Source organism: Salmo trutta, chromosome 27 (assembly GCF_901001165.1).
Source record: "Salmo trutta chromosome 27, fSalTru1.1, whole genome shotgun sequence".
Classification (NCBI taxonomy): Eukaryota; Metazoa; Chordata; class Actinopteri; order Salmoniformes; family Salmonidae; genus Salmo; species Salmo trutta.
Window position 1 is genome coordinate 13,596,602 of NC_042983.1, and position 13,423 is coordinate 13,610,024.

Sequence of the window (13,423 nt, forward strand, 5' to 3'; positions counted from 1 at the left end):
AAATAGTTGTGCAGCAACGCTCCCCATCCAACCTGACAGAGCTTGAGAGGATCTGCAGAGAAGAATGGAAGAAAGCTGCCAAAGCTGCTTCAACAGTATATTGAGTAAAGGGTCTGAATACTTCTGTAAATGTAATTTTTCATTTTTTTTTACTTGTAATACATTTGCAAATAATTTTAAAAACCTGGTTTGCATTGTCATTACGGGGTATAGTGTGTACAGTCGTGGCCAAAAGTTTTGAGAATGACACAAATATTAATTTTCCCAAAGCTTGCTGCTTCAGTGTCTTTAGATATTTTTGTCAGATGTTACTATGGAATACTGAAGTATAATTACAAGCATTTACAAGTGTCAAAGGCTTTTATTGACAATTACATGAAGTTGATGCAAAGAGTCAATATTGGCAGTGTAGAACATTCTTTTTCAAGACCTCTGCAATCCGCCCTGGCATGCTGTCAATTAACTACTGGACCACATCCTGACTGATGGCAGCCCATTCTTGCATAATCAATGCTTGGAGTTTGTCAGAATTTGTGGGTTTTTGTTTGTCCACCGGCCTCTTGAGGATTGACCACAAGTTCTCAATGGGATTAAGGTCTGGGGAGTTTCCTGGCCATGGACACAAAATATCAATGTTTTGTTCCCCGAGCCACTTAGTTATCACTTTTGCCTTATGGCAAGGTGCTCCATCATGCTGGAAAAGGCATTGTTCGTCACCAAACTGTTCCTGGATAGTTGGGAGAAGTTGCTCTCGGAGGATGTGTTGGTTCCATTCTTTATTCATGGCTGTGTTCTTAGGCAAAATTGTGAGTGAGCCCATTCCCTTGGCTGAGAAGCAACCCCACACATGAATGGTCTCAGGAGGCTTTACTGTTGGCATGACACAGGACTGATGGTAGCACTCACCTTGTCTTCTCCGGACAAGCTTTTTTCCGGATGCCCCAAACAATCGGAAAGGGGATTCATCAGAGAAAATGACTTTACCCCAGTCCTCAGCAGTCCAATCCCTGTACCTTTTGCAGAATATCTGTCTGTACCTGATGTTTTTCCTGGAGAGAAGTGGCTTCTTTGCTGCCCTTCTTGACACCAGGCCATCCTCCAAAAGTCTTCGCCTCACTGTGCGTGCAGATGCACTCACACCTGCCTGCTGCCATTCCTGAGCAAGCTCTGTACTAGTGGTCCCCCGATCCCGCAGCTGAATCAACTTTAGGAGACGGTCCTGGCGCTTGCTGGACTTTCTTGGGCGCCCTGAAGCCTTCTTCACAACAATTGAACCGCTCTCCTTGAAGTTCTTGATGATCCGATAAATGGTTGATTTAGGTGCAATCTTACTGGCAGCAATATCCTTGCTTGTGAAGCCCTTTTTGTGCAAAGCAATGATGACGGCACGTGTTTCCTTGCAGGTAACCATGGTTGACAGAGGAAGAACAATGATTCCAAGCACCACCCTCCTTTTGAAGCTTCTAGTTTGTTATTCGAACTCAATCAGCATGACAGAGTGATCTCCAGCCTTGTCCTCGTCAACACTCACACCTGTGTTAATGAGAGAATCACTGACATGATGTCAGCTGGTCCTTTTGTGGCAGGGCTGAAATGCAGTGGAAATGTTTTTTTGGTGATTCAGTTCATTTGCATGGCAAAGAGGGACTTTGCAATTAATTGCAATTCAACTGATCACTCTTCATAACATTCTGGAGTATATGCAAATTGCCATCATACAAACTGAGGCAGCAGACTGTGAAAATTAATATTTGTGTCATTCTCAAAACTTTTGGCCACGACTGTAGATTGATGAGAAAAAAATAACAATTTAATCCGTTTTAGAATAAGGCTGTGACGTAACAAAATGTGGAAAAAGTGAAGGGGTCTGAATAGCTTCCGAATGCACTGTATATGGATTCATTTTGTATCAGGGGAAAGTAGATACTGATTGTCAGAGACTGTTATGGTGAGATATGGCCGTCAGTCTACTACACCATCACAGCCACTTTGGGTCACAGAGATAACCTACCACCAATGCCACCAGGGAGGCCCTTCCCCATACCACTTTCCTGCTCATGTCCTCCCCCCTGCCCTCAGTCCTCATCCCAGCCTACCCCTGCCCATGTACTCCCCTCCTCTCATGGCCCTGTCCACTCCCCTGACCTCAGTCCTCAGCCCAACCCATCTCTGCCCCTGTCCTCCCCACTGCCCTCACTCTCACCCCAGCCCACCACTGAGCAGCTGAGTGCAAACACGCCTCGCTGACATGTCCAAACACGCGTGTGACATGACACAGCAGCGGAAAACACACTCCTGGGGACTGCTAGACTACAAGCATGATAGTGCAAGAGACTACAGAGGGAGATGGAGAGAGCGAGAAGAGAGAGAGAGAGTTAGAGAGCGAGAGAAGAAAGAGAGAGGAAGAAAGAGAGAGGGAGGAGGAGGGAAAGAGATGGAGAATGGGAAAGAGGGAGAGAGATGAGAGGTGACTTTTCTGAAGATAGTTAGCTTATTGTAACAATGTCTATCTGTTAGAGTGGGTGAAAGACAGACGGAGAGAAAACAGTAAGCAAGCAAAAAGTAGTTATTGTAGAGAGAAGTTATAGTTTAACATGATATGAAATTCATAAAGTTGTAGACAGTGGTTTACAAATCAGTTGCTAACACACAAGCTATCAGCTCTTCAGGTGACATCTCTCTGCTATGGTCTGTGAACTGTTCTCAATGTTAGCACGACTGTCACAAGACAATCACATTCTCATTTGCATTCTTACTAAACTGGTAAAAACAGCTCCATATCTGCTCCCCCACCATCAACAAATCTCTCTCTCTCTCCTGTGAGTCACCCTCACACTGCTCCTCAGCTCGGCTTAAAAACAGGAGATTCGAGGAGACTGGAGGAGAGAAGGGCTCTGTTGCCTGGAAACAGACTGGGGGTCCCGTTGATCCCCCACACAACCATCTCCTCCACCCCCCATTGGTCCACCAATCAGCTTGGCACCCACAATGCGCTGAGCCAGGAGATCCAAGAGAGTATATCCTGGTAATGTGCGTATGTGATAAATACAAAATGTATACACACAACCACACATTGATCCTGCTCAGAAAAATATATGTAAAAGCAGCTTAATAGAATCAAACGTTACAAACCGAAAGAATCTCTAGGTTTATGTATACCGTATGCACATGTGCGTGCTTGCAGTGTGTGTGCATGTATACAGGTAACTGCCAAAATAATGGAAACACGAGTAAACGAGGGATACAAAGTATATTGAAAGCAGGTGCTTCCACACAGGTGTGGTTCCGGCGTTAATTAAGCAATTAACATCCCGTCATGTATAAAAATGCTTTGCGGGCCTTTATTTTGGCTACCATGACAATACCCCCATCCACAGGGCACGAGTCGTCACTGAATGGTTTGACGAGCATGAAAATGATGTAAACCATATGCCATGGCCGTCTCAGTCACCATATCTCAACCCAATAGAAAAATGATGGGAGATTCAGGAGCGACACCTGAGACAGTGTTTTCCCCCACCATCAACAAAACCAAATTGTACGCGCGCGTACACATGCATACACACACACTCGCATTCAAACGCGCGCACACACACACACACACACACACACACACACACACACATATAAATAGTGCCACACATGCACACAAACGCATAAGTAGGCCTTGCTGTTTTGATTTTTGTTGTCCTTGATGTCTATTGTTGTTTTTTGCTGTTTTCCTTTATTTTTGTATTTTTTCTCTTTTGTTCTGTTTGTTGGTACACTGGGTCGGTGGTGGGTTATGGTTGGGTTGAAGGGGGACGGTGGCTTGGGTGGGGGTGGGGGGGATTCTTGGATGGTTGATGGCCTGACGGTTGGGAGCTTGGGGCGAGAGGTTGCTGGTTCGGGTCCCCGTTTCGCCTGGGTGGAGAATCTGTCCTTGTGCCCTTGGGGGGTGCTTGACCCTTTTTGGTCCTGTGGGTCCCTCTGGATGGGAGTGTCTGCTAGATGACTGAATGTAATGTAAATGTTGAGCAGCTTCACTGCAGGTAGATTGCATGTTTTAAAATTCAATAATAAAAAAAACATAATAATAAAAAATGAAAACAAATTGTGGAATTTCTTGTGAAAGAATGGTGTCACATCCCTCCAATAGAGTTTCAGACGATATATCTATGCCAAGGCGCACTGAAGGTGTTCTGGCTTGTGGTGGCCCATCGCCCTATTAAAACACATTAACTTGTCGTTTCCTTTATTGTGGCAGTTACTTGTATGTGTGTGTTCTTTCTAAATACATTGTGTCCTGGTAAGTACCCTGTGATGTCATGATTGGGAAATGTAATAAGGTGATGAGGCCATCACAGCCACAGAAATGCACTCTGGTAGGCTTGTACTAACAGGCAAGAAAATGCAGTGCACACACACAGACATTGAGAGTCATTGGAGTGATTCCTCACGAAACCCAGACATAAAAATACTATTATTTGAGGGATTTTCACAAAATGTCATTCATAAAATAAGCATTTGAAGGAAGGATTGTTGACATATATTCTACATTTTTATCTAAAAGCATTATTGAGAAATAATTGCCTCCTTTAAGACTCCATAGTGTTTCATCTGAAGGTGTTACAAAGCAAACATTGGTGTCATATGAAGCTTTACTGCTTAGTCTGTAATATGAGTAGTATTTTGGATTTCAATAACTTTTTGTTTACATACATTTATGAATATTGAAAAATATGAACATGAATATTGACTTTTATATTTGGCAAATGTTCCCATATATTGTTGAACATAATATATTATATCGGAATATACATGTTCCAGAGTGGGATCTCTGCCAGTTTTAGAGTTATGATCCAATTTGTAAGCATTACCAACAGTGAATGTGAAAATGGATTCAAAATAGTTGCCATCTACTGGTGATTTGCAGGATGTGCAATGATATAAGTAAAAGAAAGGCTGTGATTGGTTACTGTACATTGCCTACTATACCAATTTCTCAAAAAACGGGCCATAACTTTAAAACTAGCAGAGATCCCACTTTGGAACTTTGATATTCCTGTAGTGTATTTTATGTTCAATATTCATGTTTATATTTGTCAATACATATACATATATATACATATATATATATATATATATATATATATATATATATATATATATATTTTGTATTGAAATCAAAATACTACTCATATTACAGAGCAAACGGTAAAGCTTCATATGACATAAATCTTTGCTTAAAGGAGGCCTGAGTAAGGCCAAAACATCATAAATATGTAAACTAAGAAATTATTTCTCAATTATGCTTTTAGAAACAAATGTCAAATATATGTCAACAATCCTTTCTCCAAAGCCTATTCTATGGATTACATTTCATGAAAATCCCCAAAATCATGGTATTTTTTTGTCTGGGTTTCATGAGGAATGACTCATTGACTGTTTGCTAGTGGGTGGAGTGTGGAGAGTAGTGTCACTGTGTGTGTGTGTGTGTGCGCGTGTGTTTGTGTACGTAGGGGACAGGGTCATATCAGGACAAGGGTGTTTCCAGTTAAACAGAGTAGTCCCTTGTGTTCAGCTACCACACCCTACTTTCCCTGGATCCCTGGCAGAGGCCCCCAAAAATACCTGTCTGTGTCTGTGTGTGCGTGCATGGGTGTAGGGGAGGAATGGGGGAGAAAGTGTGTGTAGAGATAGGAGGTGGAGGGGGGGTAGAGAGGGGGTGTGGGGCTTGAGCAGGTATTGGAGTTGGTTGAATATGTATGCATGTGTGTGTATGTATCATTCCTGGCCCGTGTGTCTGTCTATGCATGAGTAAATTAGTGTGTCTGTATGTGTGAGTTCTTGTACTTCGAGAGAGATCGCTTCGTCAGAGGAGGTTGCCTTGTGCTTGATCTGCTCTCCTCCCTAACAGCACAGTGTCAGAGCTAGCATCCCCCCAGTGATTCAAAAAAAAGTATTTAATTTAACTAGGCAAGTTAGTTAAGAACAAATTCTTATTTACAATGACGGCCTACCCCGGCCAAACCCGGAAGACGCTGGGCCAATTGTGCACCACCCTATGAGACTCCCAATCACGGCCGCATGTGATACAGCCTGGATTCAAACCAGGGACTGTAGTGACGCCTCTTGCACTGAGACGCAGTGCCTTAGACCGCTGCGCCACTCGGGAACCTGCTACCTTTTCGTAGCAGGTTAAGAGAATTTACACAGCAGGTTAGGATAATTAACGTATAAGTTTAGGAGACTTAGGTTAAGGTTAGTAAAGGGGTTAGCTAACATGCTCTCCTAACCTGCTACGAAAAGTCCCTTCCTGTCTAAGCTAGTTACAACCCTGATTGGCACTTGCTCTGGTCTGACTGAGAAACAGCCTTTCATGCTGGATGAGCACTCTGTTCACACAAAAACACATTATTATGACTTTTATTATTATGCGTTTTACTTTTCTATTATTTCTCTATTTTCTTTCTATCTGCATTGTTGGGAAAGTCCCGTCAGCAAGGATTTCACTGTTAGTCTACACCTGTTGTTTAAGGAAGCATGTGACGAATCAAATTTGATTTGATTTGACATACACACACAGTTGAATTTATAAAGCACACGCACAATAACAACCAACAGCTAAGGAACTCTTTACAGTGAGGGAAAAAAGTATTTGAAAAAGTATCCCTCATTAAAATGCAAATCAATTTATAACATTCTTGACATGCGTTTTTCTGGATTTTTTTGTTGTTATTCTGTCTGTCACTGTTCAAATAAACCTACTATTAAAATTATAGACTGATCATTTCTTTGTCAGTGGGCAAATGTACAAAATCAGCAGGGGATCAAATACTTTTTTCCCTCACTGTATATTGTACATACATCCTCACACACATACACCAACATATATACACACACACGCATAGCCTTTGTAAAATATGCAATTCTTCAATAAGAAAACCAGTGATTAAATGTCAGTTTCTACCCAAAGTTGTGTGTGTGTGTGTGTGTGTGTGTGTATGTGTGTGTGGTGGGGGCTTTGTTAACATGCTTGAGTTGCTTTTACAGGTCTTACAACCAATTTCATGCTGGCATGATTCTCTTTCCATCCTGTTTAATTTGCTCATGTTTGTGTTCAACTCCCTGTGATCACAAAGAAATTAGTTCTGATAATAGTGTGATATCAATAAAGCAGAACAAGGATAGACCATTGTTTCAAAAAGGTAGGGGGATTAACTTGATAAGAAATGGGATAGAAGTCAGCTAGATGAGTGGTGCCAATAAGAGCTGGACAAGGAGGTAGGATTAGCTGGCAAGAAGTAGGGTAGAGTTTAGTGGTGTCTACATAGCCTGGCCTGGCTTGCTAGGCTTATAGCGGTACTCTGCGTAATGGAGATTGGAGACACAGCTACAAACGAGACTAGTACTTATCATGGCTCTAAAAAGAGCTGGATTAAATGTTAGAAAATGGGTCAGAAACTAGAGGGGTGAGTGATGCTACATGGTTCTCTTTACAGGCCCAATCCAGAGATCAAACTAATGGAGTATGACTGTTGTGGACCTGTTATGAAAGAACATTGGCACAGAATTATAGTGTCACCACATAACACTGAGAATCATCCTGCTTCTTTGTTACCTTCCAACCTCTCATAGAATCGTCAGGAACAATCTCATTGACCTGCATGAATCGAAGTCTTGAGAGCAAGGTTGTTATAGTAAACGAAAACATAACAGTGAATTCAGCTTACTGCAGTGGCCTGCCCAGTCACCAGATCTCAATCCAACTGAGCATCTGTGGGAGGAGATGGAACGATTTAGAGATCCACTCCCAGCCAACTTGACACAACTGTTGGAAGCATTGGAGTCAAAATGGGCCAGAAACCCAGTGGAACGCTTTCGACACCTTGTAAAGTCCATGCCCCGACGAACTGAGGCTGTTCTGAGGGCATAACGGGGAACAACTAAATATTAGGAAGGTGTTCCTAATGTTTTGTACACTCTGTGAAAGTTGGCATTCCAGCAACTTTGAGAAAAAAAAACTGTTATATCAGCGTTGTTCCTGTTGTTCACAAGCGTATCTGCCCTGTCATTGGCTAGAATGTCCCCTCCTGATCCTGCCCTCTCCCGCCTGCCTTCTGCCTTTCTGGACATTTATTCCCATTGTTAGAGCGGTCAGTCCAGTATCTTGTCAATATATAGATAATCTGATCACTAGCTAACAGGGGGAAAAATAGCTACATAGCTAACTTGATTCTTACATGTACTACTAAAGTTAAAAAGCATTGGATTGGTGTAAACATGGGCGAGAGAAAGTTTCCTTCATCCTTACTTTTGCTCCAGTCTCAGCGCTATTCTTTTTAAATCCAAGTCACAACGAGACTGAATGAATCGTTTAAATTTAACCCATCACCTTATGTATTACTGCCCCCCAGTTGAAAGTAGTGACATCCCAAAAAACTATACAACATCAATGACTCCTAGCCTTCCACCCCGAACACTAAAAGTGAACATAAAAATATAAAAACTAAATAGAAATAGTTTTATACAACTAAAAATAAATTGAAACGAGCAAATACGTTGTGAAAACGAACTGAAACTAAACTTGAAATAAAAATCCAATAAAATCCCAAAACTATTATAACCTTGTTTGAAAGACAGAAAAGCAATATTCTGTGAGTTAGCTTCTAATTGGTCCATTTCCGAGCTGATCGAAATAATGTAAAAATAGCTTGTTTTGATGACTCCGTGTCCCTCCTCGAATGAAATTTGCTCATTTAGCATGGAGAAGGCAATTTAAAAAGCACTTAGCAGAACTGTAAACGTTGTTTCCCTGGCTGAAACACCCAGACTGAAGATGAAATCAATACAGCAGGACTCTTCACTTCATTCATCACTCTTTCTTCCCTCACTTTTCCCTGGAGTTCCTGGAATACCAGCTCACGTCAGACACAATGTATACACTCACACACACACAGTTGCGCATGCAAGCACACACACACACACACACACACCACACACACAAAGTACACACACAGATAATACAATAGTATAGTAATACAGATGGACACCAAAGCCTTGACACCATGGAATGAGCTGAGCACAGGAAGTATCTTTAAAGAACTGACTCAACTCTCTCTATCCATCTATCTCCCGAACAGTAATTAGCTATCTGAAAAGAATTACCACAAATATGCTTGATTACACCTTCATCAGCCTCAAAGTCAGACGATTGAAACAAATGATGATCCGCATCAAATCAAGGTGTTTTCCTTTTTCAATAACGCCGACCATAATGGTCTCCCTATCTCTGTTAATTGAGCTGTGTAAAGTAGCTACAGTATCTGTGTGGTAGATTGGATCTCACAATCACCGTTAATTGAAAGTGACCCTGGCTAATTACAACCCACAGATTACATCCAGAAGAAGAACATGGACAAATTTGTGCCATTTATTTTGCTCACCACATGCCTGCCTGTACTTAATTGATGCATTTACCGAAAGTAATAGAAGAAGCTGAAATTGTGGAGTTTTCTAAAGATTCATTGTTGCCAGTAATTGTTTCTCTCTATGAAGTTATGTAGTTAGACTGTGTGTGGTGTTGTTACCAGTAAGATTTAGAGGAGGCAGGATGAAGAGGGAATAGGCAAGATGAGATTCCTCTCTTCCTTCTATTCCTTCCCTCTTTCTGTGACTCAGATTCATGCTGCCTCTGTCCAGCCCCCCCTCTCCATCTCTCTTTCCATCTCTCTCTCTCCCACTTTCTCTCTTCATAGCTCTCTCCCTTTCCATCCCCCACTCTCCCCCTTGTTCTTTCGCCCCTCATTGTCTCTCCCTCACCCTCCAATTTCCATTCCTCACTCTCACTCCCCCCACCCCACCCTTCTCTCTCTCAGGGCTCAGAGGTCGGGCCGCCCTCCAGCGCTCCTCTCCCCAGAGCCAGGATGACATCATCACAGCGCTGCTGCTTCGTTTCCCAGGAGCCTATTCATCACACATCATCACCAGAATCAGCATCATCTTCCTGCACACACAAATACATGCACACCTCTTCCACACACTCCACCTCACACTGTGCACCGTGCCCCCACCTCCCCATCTGCCTCCAACTACACTGAGAGGGGGTCTGTGGGGGGAGTAGTTGCCCACTAGGCCTGCAGCGAGAGAGAGAGAGGAGAAAGCAAAAAGCTACGACCTGTGCACTCTCAACAATGCGTCTCAATAAACCAAGCCACACAAAATCTGATGAGTCAGACTGGCTCCAGAGAAAGAACAACAACTTCAAAAAGCAGGAGACCCCTCCACCTCCCTCGGGCGAGAGAGAGAAAAGATAAAGGAAGTGATTCTACACATCCCAGCTCAGGCTCTGGACATGCTTACATGACTTTCCCTTTTTACGACCGAGAGTCCTCTGTTCTTTTGACCAATTGATTGGTCAACATTTTTAAATGTGTATTTGTCTATATATAAACACACCCTATGTTTGAATAAAATCAACTATATGTAGGCTACTTTGCCTGATGCTTTAAGAACTGCAAATAAAACCAGAAGAAAAAAACCTGTTCCCGTCCAGACCCTCCTCCTCCTCCTCCCGCTGCTGCTGGCCTTGGCAGGTTCTGCCGTTATGCTCCTGAAGTTGCCGGTAATAGGCCACACCAGCGGTCGGCAACCTTTTCCATTTGGAGTGCCAAGTTATCGTACCATTCCTACTGATCTGCATGCCAGTTATGATTTTCATATGCACATTTTCATGGAATAGTTTCATTTCATTTATAATAAAGTTGTCATATCTCAAAAACAATGTCCTGTGGTTAATCCATCTAAATGAAAATGATACAAATGTAAAAGTAACTTATATTGCTATTGCCAATATGTAAAAATAGCCAACATAAAGCCAATAAATAAAAACATTGCAGTCAGCCAGGTAGAAAATATCCTGATAAAAATAAATATTCAATAAATCACATTGGTTATGCATGGTCTGTCTGAAACTAACTTGAAACATTGTATCAACTATTAACTTGGGTCCTGCCTGAAGCTGGTGCTAGCAAACTTGCAACATTGTATAAAATATTCTGGGCCCTCAGTTTCCTGCACCAGTGAGCTCCACACAGACCAACACAGCTGTAGGCTATTTGCGCAAGGATAAGAAGTAATCAGGTAGCTTTTTTTTAATGACATTTCCATCATCAGAGCATAACATTTTTTCCCCTTTCATGCTGACTGGTTGTCGAAAGGGAGAGAGTTGGAAATATTTTTCAAATAGGCTACGTTAATGAACTATTGTCATTCTCAATGGATGTAAAAACAGACTTGGTTAACTTGCTTTTCAAAGCGAAGAAAAAATTGCTGTGAGAAGTTCCACTGCAGTTCCACAGTTTCACAGGCTCCTGAGCGGCGCAGCAGTCTAAGGCACTCAGTGGTAGAGGTGTCACTACAGACCCTGGTTCAATTCCAGGCTGTATCACAACTGGCCGTGATTTGCAGTCCCATAGGGCGGTGCACAATTGGCCCAGCGTCGTTAGGGTTTGGCTGGGATAGGCTGTCATTGTAAATAAGAATTTGTTCTTAACTGACTTGCCTAGTTAAATAAAGTTTATATATATATACAGTGGGGCAAAAAAGTATTTAGTCAGCCACCAATTGTGCAAGTTCTCCCACTTAAAAAGATGAGAGAGGCCTGTAATTTTCATCATAGGTACACGTCAACTATCACAGACAAAATGAGGAAAAAAATCCAGAAAATCACATTGTAGGATTTTTAATGAATTTATTTGCAAATTATGGTGGAAAATAAGTATTTGGTCACCTACAAACAAGCAAGATTTCTGGCTCTCACAGACCTGTAACTTCTTCTTTAAGAGGCTCCTCCTCTGTCCTCCACCTGTATTAATGGCACCTGTTTGAACTTATCAGTATAAAAGACACCTGTCCAAAACCTCAAAAAGTCACACTCCAAACTCCACTATGGCCAAGACCAAAGAGCTGTCAAAGGACACCAGAAACAAAATTGCAGACCTGCACCAGGCTGGGAAGACTGAATCTGCAATAGGTAAGCAGCTTGGTTTGAAGAAATCAACTGTGGGAGCAATTATTAGGAAATGGAAGACATACAAGACCACTGATAATCTCCCTTGATCATGGGCTCCACGCAAGATCTCACCCCGTGGGGTCAAAATGATCACAAGAACGGTGAGCAAAAATCCCAGAAGCGCACGGGGGGACCTAGTGAATGGCCTGCAGAGAGCTGGGACCAAAGTAACAAAGCCTACCATCAGTAACACACTACGCCGCCAGGGACTCAAATCCTGCAGTGCCAGACGTGTCCCCCTGCTTAAGCCAGTACATGTCCAGGCCCGTCTGAAGTTTGCTGGAGAGCATTTGGATGATCCAGAAGAGGATTGGGAGAATGTCATATGGTCAGATGAAACCAAAATATAACTTTTTGGTAAAAAATAAACTCGTCGTGTTTGGAGGACAAAGAATGCTGAGTTGCATCCAAAGAACACCATACCTACTGTGAAGCATGGGGGTGGAAACATCATGCTTTGGGGCTGTTTTTCTGCAAAGGGACCAGGACGACTGATCCGTGTAAAGGAAAGAATGAATGGGGCCATGTATCGTGAGATTTTGAGTGAAAACCTCCTTCCATCAGCAAGGGCATTGAAGATGAAACGTGGCTGGGTCTTTCAGCATGACAATGATCCCAAACACACCGCCCGGGCAACGAAGGAGTGGCTTCATAAGAAGCATTTCAAGGTCCTGGAGTGGCCTAGCCAGTCTCCAGATCTCAACCCCATAGAAAATCTTTGGAGGGAGTTGAAAGTCCGTGTTGCCCAGCGACAGCCCCAAAACATCACTGCTCTAGAGGAGATCTGCATGGAGGAATGGGCCAAAATTCCAGCAACAGTGTGTGAAAACCTTGTGAAGACTTACAGAAAACGTTTGACCTGTGTCATTGCCAACAAAGGGTATATAACAAAGTATTGAGAAACTTTTGTTATTGACCAAATACTTATTTTCCACCATAATTTGCAAATAAATTCATTAAAAATCCTACAATGTGATTTTCTGGAATTTTTTTCTCATTTTGTCTGTCATAGTTGAAGTGTACCTATGATGAAAATTACAGGCCTCTCATCTTTTTAAGTGGGAGAACTTGCACAATTGGTGGCTGACTAAATACTTTTTTGCCCCACTGTGTGTGTGTGTGTGTATATATATATATATATATATATATATATATATATATATATATATATATATATATATATATATATAGTATCAGATCCCCAAATGGGCACATTTATGAGCCTACATTGGCACGCAGGCCAGGAAGCCTAGGCCTACTTCTATGCGTAATCAGGTGCATGTTCCTACTCAAGATTGACAGTAGTGCTCCAAACAAAAGTTTAGCATAGGTTGTGCACTCTGCAAACAACGTGTCCACTCCTAAAAT

The 13,423-nt window shown here is 42.2% G+C and overlaps 1 protein-coding gene across 1 annotated transcript in view; it reads right to left on the minus strand.

The window, feature by feature from the left end:
• The window catches only part of LOC115164344 (single-stranded DNA-binding protein 2), a 103,173-nt gene that overhangs the window by 33,832 nt on the left and 55,918 nt on the right, over positions 1-13,423 (minus strand). The gene's annotated exons all lie outside the window — the stretch shown is intronic.